We start from the raw sequence: 13052 nt of genomic DNA on the forward strand, positions 1-13052 counted from the left end.
GCAACACTGAACCATACTTTAGAGTTGTGCCTGAATCAGACTATATTCAGATGCCACAATCCTCTTCCTCCAAAGCATGATTTGATCAGGCCGGAGCAACAAACCTAAGCACACCCTCCTCCTTTCATCTCTTCTATCACACATCCACTTCTCATGGAGCTCACCAGTGACTGGATACTAACCCCAGATAGCAATCAAGGTGCAAATGAAGGACTGATAGCAGTGTCTAGCTCCCTTCCAGCCAAGGGCCAAGATGTATTTGAGGAGGAGATGGTCTGCCTGAACTGATTTAGCAAAGGGGGCTTTCCAAGAGATAGCAAGGAATCATTAATTTTAGGAACAAAAGGAAAGAGGTTGGGCTACCTTCGAGATACAGATAAGGAAAGAAACATCTCAGCCCCCTCTCCACTAGCAAACAAGAAGGAAACTGTACTTTATTTTGTTATTAAATTGTCCTTCCTGAGCCTTGGCAAACTTGTTTCAGTCATGCATTATATTTGGACATAAAAGCAGTGTGTGGTTAATAGTTAAGGCACTGGAGTAAAAGCATCAAATTGGGAGACATTGAATCTCTGGGGACAATGGCATTTTTATATCTCTCCAAGCGTTCAGGCTTCTAAAATGAAAGTGAAGACTTCTGCAAGGAGCACAGCCAAGTCCTGGCAGCCAGTGGGGCATAAGTCATGACTGTGTGTTGGACTAGAGTTGTGGAGCCCCAGGTTCAAGTCTCTATACAGCCATGAAGCTCACTGGGCAATCATGGACCTAACTTACCAGGACAAAATGATGATAAGATACATGCTGCTTTGAGCACCTAGAATGGCAGGGTTTTTTTTCAATGTAATAAATAAGTTTGGTACAAACTGAGAATTATTTCAGACACAACTAAAAAGGGGCAGTGGAAGAGTGGGAGCCTGAACAACTGCACTTCACCTTCGCTTCATTTCTTTATCTTGTATCTCTTTCTTAGTAAAGTAAGGACATATTCCTGCTGCAGGGAAATGCACAATGTATTTTGAATTAGGTAGGCAAGCGTGTGAAACAGGAAGTGCAAGTCTACCTTCCCTCTCCTCTGCTTATCATCATGTTTACTCCCAACTCAGATTTGGCTTAACACCTAACTCCCAGGTGTGCCCAAGTGGAGTTCCTTCACCCAAGGAACACACCTCCACTTTTGGGGAGGTGCGAGAAAGACCAGGACCAGAGCAAATGCATGTAATAAGAAATCATCCTGCCAGCGATACAGAGCTTGGAAAAGCTCCATTCAGTTGAGTCATCAGCAGAGTATGTGCAGCCTTCTCCTGCCTTCCCTGAAGCTGAAACATCACATAATAAGAGAACTAACCACAGTGTGGTCCTCACCACACAACTTAGTCATGAACCGCAAGTTCGCAGTATGTTTCCACAGCTTTTCTCAGCATTACGTTGTCCCAGCTCAAGGCAAAAGTCTGTAAATATTGCATCTTTAAAGCTCACATCCCCATTTTGCCTTAAAAAAGGGAGAAGATTGCCAGTGTTACCAATGAACAATCTATGGCCCACACTGCAGAACTGTCAGTACAGACCAACGTAGTCTGTGTCCCAAAATAAAATACGATTAGATTCCCTGTTAATTGTTCAGTAATTCAAGAGGCTGGGATAATTTGCAGGCCGCTTTGAACCCCATGTAGAAATACAAGGAAGTCTATTAGAGGAGTGACCAGTGTGGTGACCTCCAGATTTTGCTGGACTCAAAGGCTGGTTGAGACTGATGGGAGTAGTCCAACGACATCTGAAGGATATCAAATTGGGAACAATCCACTGGGAATCTACAATGAACTGTTTTCCACATGGGCTCCATTAAAATTAATGTGAGCTGTTCAAGAGCAACAATGACAAAAAGTATATCTGAACCTTATCTCTAGTATTTGAAATTAAGTGTATTTTCCGCAGCCAATTAACCCAATGTTCTCTCGTATAACTTATGGAACAGAACAATGCTATATCCGCATTCTCAGAATTAGTCCCATTGTTTTCAGTGGGGCTCATTCTCAGGAAGCCGTGTGCAGGATTGCAGTGTAAGAAGACACAACATACTAAGACATTCAGTTGAAGGCATGTTCATTTTAAAGGTCAAACACAAATCAGCCCAACAGCAGCAGCTTTGGCAGCAGCTGAGGCAATTATCAAATCAGAAAGAAGAGCTCTGCGTGGGTGGACTATAAAGATAATCTGAATGGTGACCATTGTTCTACCCATTGCTCTGGGATATACTGCTCTTAAAATAATCTTACTGCAGTACCTTTAGATTGCATTGCAGAAGACAATAGCTGCTTATCCCCAAAGACTGCCTTTTAAAAGCATGTATTTACAGGCTTCACTGTGACATCTCTCTCTCTTATCTACAGTGTCCTTCCTGGACAGTCACAAACCTGATTACATTCCAAGAAACCTGCATATCATTTCCAGACTATGAGAAAATCCATTCCCTGAGGGCATGCTACCCCACCTTAGAATATGATTTTGCCCTTTAGAATATGAGCATTTGACTATGCATGTATTACTTCTCTATTCGTAGAAAGGGGGAAGTTATTAACTATGAAATGGAATGTTTAGCGCTGGGAACAAGCCTGAAAACACTTAGTAGCTACAAATTCGTCACTTCCACGCGTATCAGTAACAGGAATAAAGTTGGATATTTTTTTTAAAGCACCACGGCACCTGCAATTTACCTTCTCTCCAACTTCAGGACAATACCAATTTTGGGTTTCATCCATCAATGGCTGCCAGTGACTTATTCTTTGTAAGGCTTTGGCTTGGACATGGCCATTTAATTTTAATAACTTATGTTTTACACTTTGGCCCAAAATTCCCTTTAAAGGTTAAAGGGACCTCTGACCATTAGGTCCAGTCACGGACGACTCTGGGGTTGCGACGCTCATCTCGCTTTATTGGCCGAGGGAGCCGGCGTACAGCTTCCAGGTCATGTGGCCAGCATGAGTAAGCCGCTTCTGGCAAACCAGAGCAGCGCACGGAAACGCCGTTTACCTTCCTGTCGGAGCAGTACCTATTTATCTACTTGCACTTTGATGTGCTTTTGAACTGCTACGTTGGCAGGAGCAGGGACCAAGCGACGGTAGCTCACCCCGTCGCGGGGATTCGAACCGCCAACCTTCTGATTGGCAAGTCCTAGGTTCTGTGGTTTAACCCACAGCGCCACCCGCGTCCCTTTAGATGGCGACAAATTCTAGGTGGGTAACCTTGTCAGGCTGTGATGTAAGAACATTAAGAAGAGCCTGCTGGATCAAGCCCATCTAGTCCAGCATCCTGTTCTCACAGTGGCCAACCAGATGCCTGTCCGCAAACAGCATTTGAGCTCTTCTACCGTGGTTTCCAGCATTACTGCCTCCCAGCTGTGTAGGCAGAGCACAGCCATCATGGCTAGACATCTTCCCTAGTGCTCTCTTTGTCCAATTCTCTTTTAAAGCCATCTAGGTTGGTGGCTGTCAGTCCCCTTTGGAAGTGAGTTCCATAGTTTTAACTATGCACTGTTGGACACACCTACCAGAGAGTAAGTCCCAGTGAAGCTTACTTCTGAGTAGACATGCATAAGATCATACTGCAAATCTTAACCTCAAACTGGGGCCAAGCAGGTTGGAGGTATTATGCTTATGGCACAATAAATCTATTCCATTTTTAAAGAGCCACTTTTGTTTTGATGATGACGATGTGGGTAGTCTTTAAGTGCTCCTTTATTTCTGATGATGAGACTGTGCGGATACATTTTCTTAAACAAAATGTATCCATAACATAAGAAATTAAAATATTATTTTTATTTTTATTATTAAAAACACGTAAGAAGTTAAAAAATGAACCGGATTCACTTTTGATTCGCTAAGGAGAGAAAGGAATCAAAATACAAGAGACTGAGGAAGGCTTGACAGCGTTTAACCAGCCGTGAAAACGTTTCGCCCGGCGACCCTCCTCCCCATCACAATGCCGGCGTCACTTTGTCTCCTCTCTCTAGTCTCTCCTCCCAAACCGCCTTTTCGCTGCCTTCTGCAAGGACCTCACGTTGTAAACCTAAAAAAGTAGCGAAGTGGGGAGGGAGGGAGCGAGCGGGAGGGGAAGATAAAACGGAATTATTCCGGCGGAGAGAGAGAGAGATTCGTCCTTAGCACATTCCCTTTACTGGCACAAAGAGTGTGAGCTTCTACAACGATGCCAACAAGGAGCAGTGGCAGCAGGTTAATAATAGACGAGGGCGATGTCACCGCGCGGTCAGTTTACACTACACTGTTTTGTTGGTGATTCCAGTTCCAGAGCGAAGCGATCGCGACGGCTTCGCGCGCCCTTCTGTTGATAACGGGGGTTACCCCGGGGGACGCCCGGCAGACCGGCTCCCGCTGCGCTCACCGCGACTTACTCTCGAGTAGGTGCGCGCAGGGTTGCAGCCCGCCACGGGAGAGAGCAGGCTAACCATGCGTGCCAATCCTAGGCATGTCTACTCAGAAGTAAGGGCCACCGAGGTCAGCGGGGATTACTTCCAATAAAGCGGGCACGGATGGCAGCCTAAGCATCTCTCCATGTATTTTATGCATTCATTATAGGTACAAGATAGACGGGTCTCATCCAGCATGGTCAAATGAGAGGTACTGTGTGTGTGTTCTCGCGCGCGCGCATACACACATACACGCATCATCGCAAGTCCCCTCGAGGGGCTGGTTCAGGGCTTAGCACCTTCTGCTGAGCCGAGGTTAGGCAGGATGCAGCTCCCGCCTCCAATGAAATAAAGTGCAATGCAAAAAAGAAACATTAAAAGCTTGCAAGCAGCAGCTCATCCGAGGGAGGCTGCAGACAGCAAAAAGTCGGGAGAGCAGAGTTCAGACGAAGAGCCAAAAAAAAGAAAGAGAAGGAAATAATAATAAAAAAAGAAAACCCCGGGCGGGGGTGGGGAGAAAGTCTGCGGGTGGAGATGCCAACTCCAGCCAGTTTTGTGTTTCTGGCAGGGCAGGGGAAGGAAAGCCTAAGTTTCTTACCTGCCCGTGGGGCGAATGCCTCTCCTTTTCTCCCTAGCCCGCCGTCTCCCTGCTGGCGGCTGCTGGTGCCCTAACTTCTCTGGAGCGAGTTGCTCTCGCTTAAAAGAAAAAAGAAAAAAACACCTCAAGAGTACTCACCCTGCAAAGGGACGTGGCGGCAGTAACCCGGCGGCGGCAGGGGCCAGCGCGAAAGCAGCAGCAGCAGCAGCAGCGAGCGAGCGAGCGAGCAGGCAGCCTCCGCCGGCGTCAGTCAGGCGGGAGCCTCGCAGCTTGTATTAGTGCGCCGACCTGGAACCCGGCCAGGAATCCCTTCTCTCTCTCTCTCTCTCTCTCTCTGGCTGGCTGCTGGCGGAGTCTGGCTGGCCCGCGAAGGCGGGAGAAGGGACGGGGGGGAGCGGAGGGGTGGCAGCGCGAGGAGGGAGGAGGCAGGTCCTCCTGGCTGCTTGGCTGACCCTGAGGAGCAAAGCGAGTGCTTTCGCTTTTGTTTGGGTGGCCCCTGCCTCTCCCCAGGCGGCCCCCTCCCGCCACCGCCTGTGCCATGCAGTCACTAACCCTAAAGTCCTTCCCGGCTCTACCATTAGGCAGAGAGTGGGGCTGCCATCTCAGGCAACTGGGTTTGGGCAACTGAAAGGACTGGAAGTTATGAAATATTTATTATAGAGTTAGAAGAGACCCCATGAGGTATCTAGTCCAGCCCTCTGCAATGCAGGAATCTCATCTACACAGGTAGCTATCCAAGCTGTGCTTAGAAACCTCCAAGGAAGAAGAGTCCGCAACCTCCCGAGGCAGACCATCCCGCTGTTGAACAGCTCTTACTGTCAGAAGGTTTTTCCTGGTGTTTAGTCGGAATCTCCTTTCTTGTCAAGCAATCATTTGGGTCCTACTCTCCAGGGCAAGCTCCCTCCATCTTTCATATGACAGCCTTTGAGATATTTGAAGATGGCTATTATAGCTCCTCTCAGTCTCCTCTTTTCTAGGCTAAGCATACCCCGGTCCTCCTCATAAGGCTTGGCTTCCAGACCCTTGATCATCTTGGTTGCCCTCTTATGCCCATGTTCCAGCTTGTCAACATCCTTCTTAAATTGTGGTGCCTATAACTGGACGCAGTATTCCAAGTGTGGTCTGTGTAAGGCAGAATTATGTGGTTGTTGTTTAGTCGTGTCCGACTCTTCATGACCTCATGGACCAGAGCACACCAGGTACTCCTGTCTTCCACTGCCTCCCGCAGCTTGGTCAAACTCATGTTCGTAGCTTCAAGAATACTGTCCAACATTTTCGTCCTCTGTCATCCCCTTCTCCTTGTGCCCTCCATCTTTCCCAACATCAGGGTCTTTTCCAGGAAGTCTTCTCGTCTCATGAGGTGGCCAGAGTATTGGAGTCTCAGCTTCAGGATCTGTCCTTCCAGTGAGCACTCAGGGCTGATTTCCTTCAGAATGGATAGGTTTGATCTTCTTGCAGTCCATGGGCAGAAAAGAGTGGTACTATTACTTCCCTTGATCTGGACACTATAGTATCTGGACATCTATCTATCTATCTATATCTATCTATCATCTATCTATCTATCTATCTATCTATATCATCTATCTATCTATATCTATCTATCTATCTATCTATCTATCTATCTATATCTATCATCTATCTATCTATCTATCTATCATCTATCCATCTATCTATCATCTATCCATCTATCTATCTATCTATCATCTATCTATCATCTATCTATCTATCTATCTATCATCTATCTATATCTATCTATCTACCTACCTACCTACCTATGCACACACGCAAGTGTTTATATGTATTTAAAAATATTTTAATATTTAATATTTTACCGCCAGGAATGAGAAGAGACACTTTTGGGATTGCCTGCCTCAAGCACCCAAATAATTTGAGTGGCCTTAGGGTACAAGGCACCCTGACTGAACAAGAGGGGCATGATTTGGTACTATCATGCCACCACCTCCACCACTGTCAGAAATCATGTCTACTCCTGCCCCTCCAGGGGAGCCTGTTACCTTGCCTGTCCCATCTTCCTCTGAGAGGGCAGTAATGCCTCCTCCATCACTCAGGTCACAGAGATGCCAGTGCAGGCATGAACAGACACGACTGGTTCAGCCTTCCTGGAGAAGTGTTAGGTTGCTTGCCAGACTAAGGATCAGAACGGGAGACTTTCTCAGACCACTGGATCCCTTCCCGGGTTCATCCGTGTTGGCAACTCCTCTTTCCTTACACAGCCAACCCCAGCCCTCAGGGCCCATGACATATAAATTAAAAGGGGTAACAGTAGCCACAATCACTTCTGGTTTTCGCCCTGCTCACTTATGGCTCTGTACCCACCCATTGCTAGTATGTGGTCCCTGATGAATTAACTTGTGGGAATGTGGCCTACACAACCACTCTTAATTTAATCCAAAGAAGTGGCCATTTTGCTGCCTGTTGCACATTCACAATGTTTGCCAGATTATAGACAGTTTTATTTGCTCTCTGGTCAACAATATATGCAGGTCATTTTCTCAGCATTATTGTTAGAGGAATGTAGATGTGGATAGGTGGACAGCTTGATAGAGTCTTCTCTTTTTTTCAGACGTATTATTCAGATCAGTACATGGATCATAGCTGTCAACTTTTCCCTTTTTTTGCGAGGAATCCTATTCGGAATAAGGGAGTTTCCCTTAAAAAAAGGGAAACGTTGACAGCTATGACATGGATTCTGGGCATATTGTGGAGGAAGAAGATACAATAAAGTCTAACTAGGTCACCAAGTCTAGGTCCTGTCAAATACCAGATTGTACCCTAGAGTATATTGTTCAATGCAGGAACATCAATGTGGCATCTATGGTCATGCATTTACCTGGAGATGCCTTCCCTGATGTCTGCAGTGTGTTCTCCCACTTCCGCCTTTCCACTTCTGAAAGTAGGCATGAAATAAGCATTCTGTTGTAGCCATTATAATATTTTGCAGTGTGTGCTTGGTTTGCACTTTGCTTGTGGTGACCACAACAGTTTTTCCCGTTTGCAAATATGTTCACCAATGCCAAAAGATTGGCAACCTCTGGTTAAATGAATAATCTCTGCTTTTCAAATGTTGCAAGCCATGTCATTTGCCCTGGAAGGCTAATCCACATCATAACACATCTCACAGGAAACCCTTCGCAGCAATGAGGTGTCAGTTTATTAAAAGCAATATTATGCAAGAGTACTGGTACATTTGCTCATTTCTGCCAAGAGTCATAAGAGACCAACTTTGACTCCTCCCCTGACTTCTAAATCTTCCATCACACACCCAATGCCTTGTGACTCAGAAGTCCACCCTACTTTGGGAAAATAAAACCAATGGGCAGACTTTACCGGGCACTCTTCCTCCTCGAACACCATGAAAATAAATGAAATGAAAGCTGTACAATACTATATTTGTACATCTTGTATTTAAAGTGCCTGAGCTAGGTTGAAGAAGAAGAAGAAGAGTTTGGATTTGATATCCCGCCTTTCACTCCCTTTAAGGAGTCTCAAAGCGGCTAACACTTTCCTTTCCCTTCCTCCCCCACAACAAACACTCTGTGAGGTGAGTGGGGCTGAGAGACTTCAAGAAGTGTGACTAGCACAAGGTCACCCAGCAGCTGCATGTGGAGGAGCGGAGACACGAACCCGGTTCCCCAGATTACGAGACTACCGCTCTTAACCACTACACCACACTGAATCCAATGAAACTAGGTAACATTAAAGCACTGGGTTTCACTCACAGTATGCAGCTGTTCTCTCAAATGTACACATCTCAGCTTAACTGTAGTTTACATTTTCAAACTAGATGAAAGATGGTTTGAGGGGAAATGCACCAAACAGCAGTATTGCTAAAGAAACTACAAAATTGGTATCTATTGTGGAGCCTGAGTACATGGCAAGAGGTACACGGTTTTAGCCTAGCTGGCAATTGAAAATGTCTAGGCTCCACTCTCCCTTCTATGGTTCTTCAATTGAAAACCCTACGTGTACCAGACAGCTCTTCAAAAGAGGACTAACATCTGAGAGTCCTTCAAACAGGGAGCTGCCCTCTATAAAATAGGAAACGTCGTCCCCAATATAACAATTCAAACATTTTTATAATAAAATCATAAAAGAATTGGGGCTTCAGTCTTTAATTGGTGTTGATGTGCTTATGTTGACCCAACTTAGACAGGCAATGGATTTTACAGTTTTGAACTGGCTGAAGCTTCCAGACCATTTTATTGTCTGGCTGGAGGTTCCATTTTTTAAAGTAAAAAAATATATATTAAAAAATCAAATGTTTTCCATCCTCTTCCTCGCCACAAGACTTAAAGCACCATATGCTAGCTGAGAGAAGCCCCATGTAAGTATGCACTAATGTAATAACTGAAAATTTGATTAAAATAACTCCTGTAATGACATCTTATCAGAATGCAGAATGAAGACAAACTTGGTTATTCCAGAGACAGATTTATAGCACTGGAAATGCAGATAGAGCTGATGGACTTTTCACCCTTCAACTCCAATGAAGCTCTCTTGAGTGGAGGGAGGGATCCATAGATCCCCGTCGCTGTTGAAACAAGGAACTTGAAACACAAAAGTCTGGGATCAGACAGACAAGTATTGTTAGATTGGCCTCTGAAAATACTGGCAGGAAAATGCCTGGAAATGATTTTTATTCTTAAATATTTAGAATACTTAAACATTAAATAAACACCTTGGTTAGCAAGTGTCTGCATGAGATGACATGTTGTATGAAAGAAATTAAAAGAAGCAAAGGAATGATAAACCAGGGAAGTGACAGCTATGTGAATTGTATATAGAAAAACCCACAACAGTGGAGGGAGAACAAACCCAATGCCAGATTTTCTCAACAATAGGCAAGAAATTAACAGGACTCAACTGTTTATATTTTCCATAAACATTAAACAAATTAGCCTTCCTAGCCTTTCTGAAAATGGGATTAGGTGAGACCAGGATGCAGAATGCCAGCTGATGCCAACTCTTCCCAATTAAATCACCCCTACTAGAGATTATAAGGGTAGCCTTAGAATTTTATTCAAAAATTCCCTTTTACCTTGGGGCAGCGAGTTCCTAAGCAGGGAAAAAGGGTGGGCAGCCACATCCCCTTCCCTCAGGTGGTACAGGACCCAGGGTGGCTGGGAGGTTGTTGCCAGAGGCTGTCCCTCCCATTCTGTAGGACTGCATCAGTCTTCTCCAACCTGGTGGCCTTCAATTGTTTTGGACTACAACTTTCATCAGCTGCTGTCAACATGGCCAATGGTCAGGTATGATGGTGTTGTAGTTGGAGACACCTTGAGGACACATTTATTGTCTTTGATTTAAGTTTCATGAACCTCCAACCTACACTTGGAACTGTGCACAAAAGATAGGATTTCCACACAGTCGCTTCCAACTTTTGTCCAGTAACTTTCTGTTAAACTACTGCACAAGGCAATCTCCCTCCCTCCCTCCCTCCCTCCCTCTTCGTTCATTCATTCATTCATTCATTCATTCATAACTATATTTATATAAAGCCACCAAATCACATTGTTCTCTGGGTGCTCACAAACATAAATGATGAGAAACTGCAATTAAAAGAACAAAGCAACATGCAGTCCATGTTTCCAGAAGAGAGAAGGATAAAACCAAAATCGCAACACGTGATAAGTGGTTTAAAATATGGATGAGAAACATGTGCTTCTCCAGATGTTGTTGGACTCCAACTCCCATCAACCTCATCCAGCATGGCCAGTGCTCAGAGTGTTGTAGTCCAGCAATGTCTGGAAAACTTCAGCTTAGTCCTCTGCTTTACAACACACACTTACACATTCACGTGGCCTGAAATGGTCATAAACAAGGCGATAGGCAAGCTTCTGTGATAAAGGCATCCTTGCAAGTGTCACCACTGAGGAGGCCAGCTGATGATTAAATAGGAGGGAGACCAACATGTATTCTGCTCTGAGATCTTTGGAGGGGTGTTGAGATAAAAATGCCTTAAATGAGTAGCTGAAGTAGTTGGAAGTACAGTTAACCAAGTGCAAAGCCTTAGAGGCAACACTGGGCACCTTAGAGTGTGGAAAGCGGCAGAGTAGTCAATTCCTAATGAACCTCACTTTTGACAACTTTGTGAGAATCTGTTGGCCAAAGCATTAACAGAAGCCGGGAAAATGTCTAACTGGTTTCAAGACTTTTGAAATTGTGGTGTGTGTTTTTTTAATTTAAGTGTTAAGCGGGACTTGTTCCTGCCATTTCCAGAAGAGACTCAAATAAATGGAGATTTTTTAATTTTATTTTTTAAAGAGCGGTCCTTCTTTTTGGCTTGCAGAAATGGTAAACTGAGAGAATGCCAGGGTTTGGCACTTAGTGATTTAGCTGACATGCTTAACTGTGCTTGAGATGTCTCCATGCTTGCCAAGGCCCAGTGGAAATGACTCAGCAAACATTTCCTTGATTAACGTCCCTTGAAAAAGGTGTTCACATTTGTAACCCTCTCCCACAAGATTTAAATAATTTTGTAGGAATATTGAACTATTATTATCATTTGTTCTTGCTTTATATCTGTGCTATCTTTTTCTTATTATTTTATGTATGATTGTAACATAGTATGCGTTGACAACGAGATATAATAGAAAAGCAAATAAAAACTATTATTTAAAAAACCCTCTCCCATAGAGAGAGGGAGAGCATTTTCACTTGACGTGGTAAGTCAAAGTATGGCTTCCTGGAACTGAGCAAACATGCAGGCCCCCAGAGAGGAGCCCTCAGCCGCTTTGTTCTCCTCAATCCTTTTCATTTCTGTGCCAAGGTTTGGCTTAGCATGCCATCCAAACTGGAGCTTGAGATTAAGATCTCCTCGCTCAACACGAACTATAGCCAAGGTTCCTGCCTGGATGACATGTTAGGACAACTCCTGACTTTGCTCAACATGGCCAAGAGCAAAAAGGGTCAGGGATGGAAAGACCTCTGCCAGTATGGCTTATTGTGTTGTGAGAACCAGCCTCACTCTTCTGTGCCATATTTTCAGTGATGTAGTGTGGGTTGCCAGAACCCGGACAAGACAAGTATCCTTGGCGCCGCCTGCCGATAGGCTGGAATGAAGGAGCAATAGCTCAGTGAGCTACCTGAGTGGCAGCTGTGGCACCCCATGAGCGTCCAGCATGGTGGAGAGTAGGACGGGAGATTGGTCGGGAATGGGTATCTTTCTAAAGCCCATGCAGAGTGTGCCTTAGGAGCTGTCCGTCATCCAAAACCGCCCATGAAAACAGAGATTTTCTGTGTGAGGTGGAGGGCGTGCTCTTATTTATTTATTATTACTACTTTTCTTTTTCCTTTTGAAGTTTCCCACCCCTAAAATTTTTGCACCTAGGGCAACTGCCCCTGTGGCCCTATCCATGCTATGTCACTGCCTACATTAAGTGAATGTGTGCCAGCATTTGGAGCAGAAATCGAATTTATATGGCAGCCCGCCTAGGTTCTACTGCTTATGTTAGGAATGGATTTGGAGGCACAGCTACGAGTTACCTTTGTGTGTTCCTTAGTAGAAGTAAAAGTTGAATGGTCTCCCTGCCCCCCTGCCAATAGTAAAAATATAATAATAAATCAAACTAGAGAAACTGTTTGAGTAACCTCCTTTTGTTACGTGTTGCAAATTGCTGTCTGAGCCTCACCGTGCCCCATAATAGTACGCAGAAACCATGTTTCAGATGTAGTACTTTCAAGCCTATATACAGGCAGAGAGCCGGAGGACAAACTTCTGGTTTGTTTGTTGTACTGGGATGGGGGCGGTGATGCTGATAAGCGAACAGTTTCTGATTAGCAGTACTTTACATTTCAATAGGGTCTTTCATCCCAGAATTATGAAGTATTTACGTCAAACAAGCTAGATTCTATGGCTAGGGAAATTTAAACAGGCAAACTATGAGGAACAAGCATTATATCTGCCGTGGAACTTCTCTCTCTAAAATTCCCTTGCATTGTTCACATCAATTAAGTTGTTAGCAGTGCTAACAACCTCAATGCCTCTGACAATTTGTAGTAGATCAAAGTACT

At 44.6% G+C, this 13052-nt stretch overlaps 1 protein-coding gene across 3 annotated transcripts in view; it reads right to left on the bottom strand.

The window, feature by feature from the left end:
- SMAD9 (SMAD family member 9) overlaps positions 1-5283 on the bottom strand; it is a 39392-nt gene extending 34109 nt beyond the window's left edge. Inside the window, exon 1 of one of the 3 annotated variants that reach the window (XM_079973903.1) lies at positions 5157-5283. The gene's annotated coding sequence lies outside the window, so the exon portion shown is untranslated. Of the gene's footprint in view, positions 1-5018; positions 5130-5156 lie in introns of those variants that run through there. The other 2 variants (XM_079973905.1, XM_079973904.1) reach the window with 2 other exon arrangements.
- Positions 5284-13052: the final 7769 nt, after the last annotated feature.

Source organism: Podarcis cretensis (genome assembly GCF_951804945.1).
Source record: "Podarcis cretensis genome assembly, chromosome: 4".
Taxonomy (NCBI): domain Eukaryota; kingdom Metazoa; phylum Chordata; class Lepidosauria; order Squamata; family Lacertidae; genus Podarcis; species Podarcis cretensis.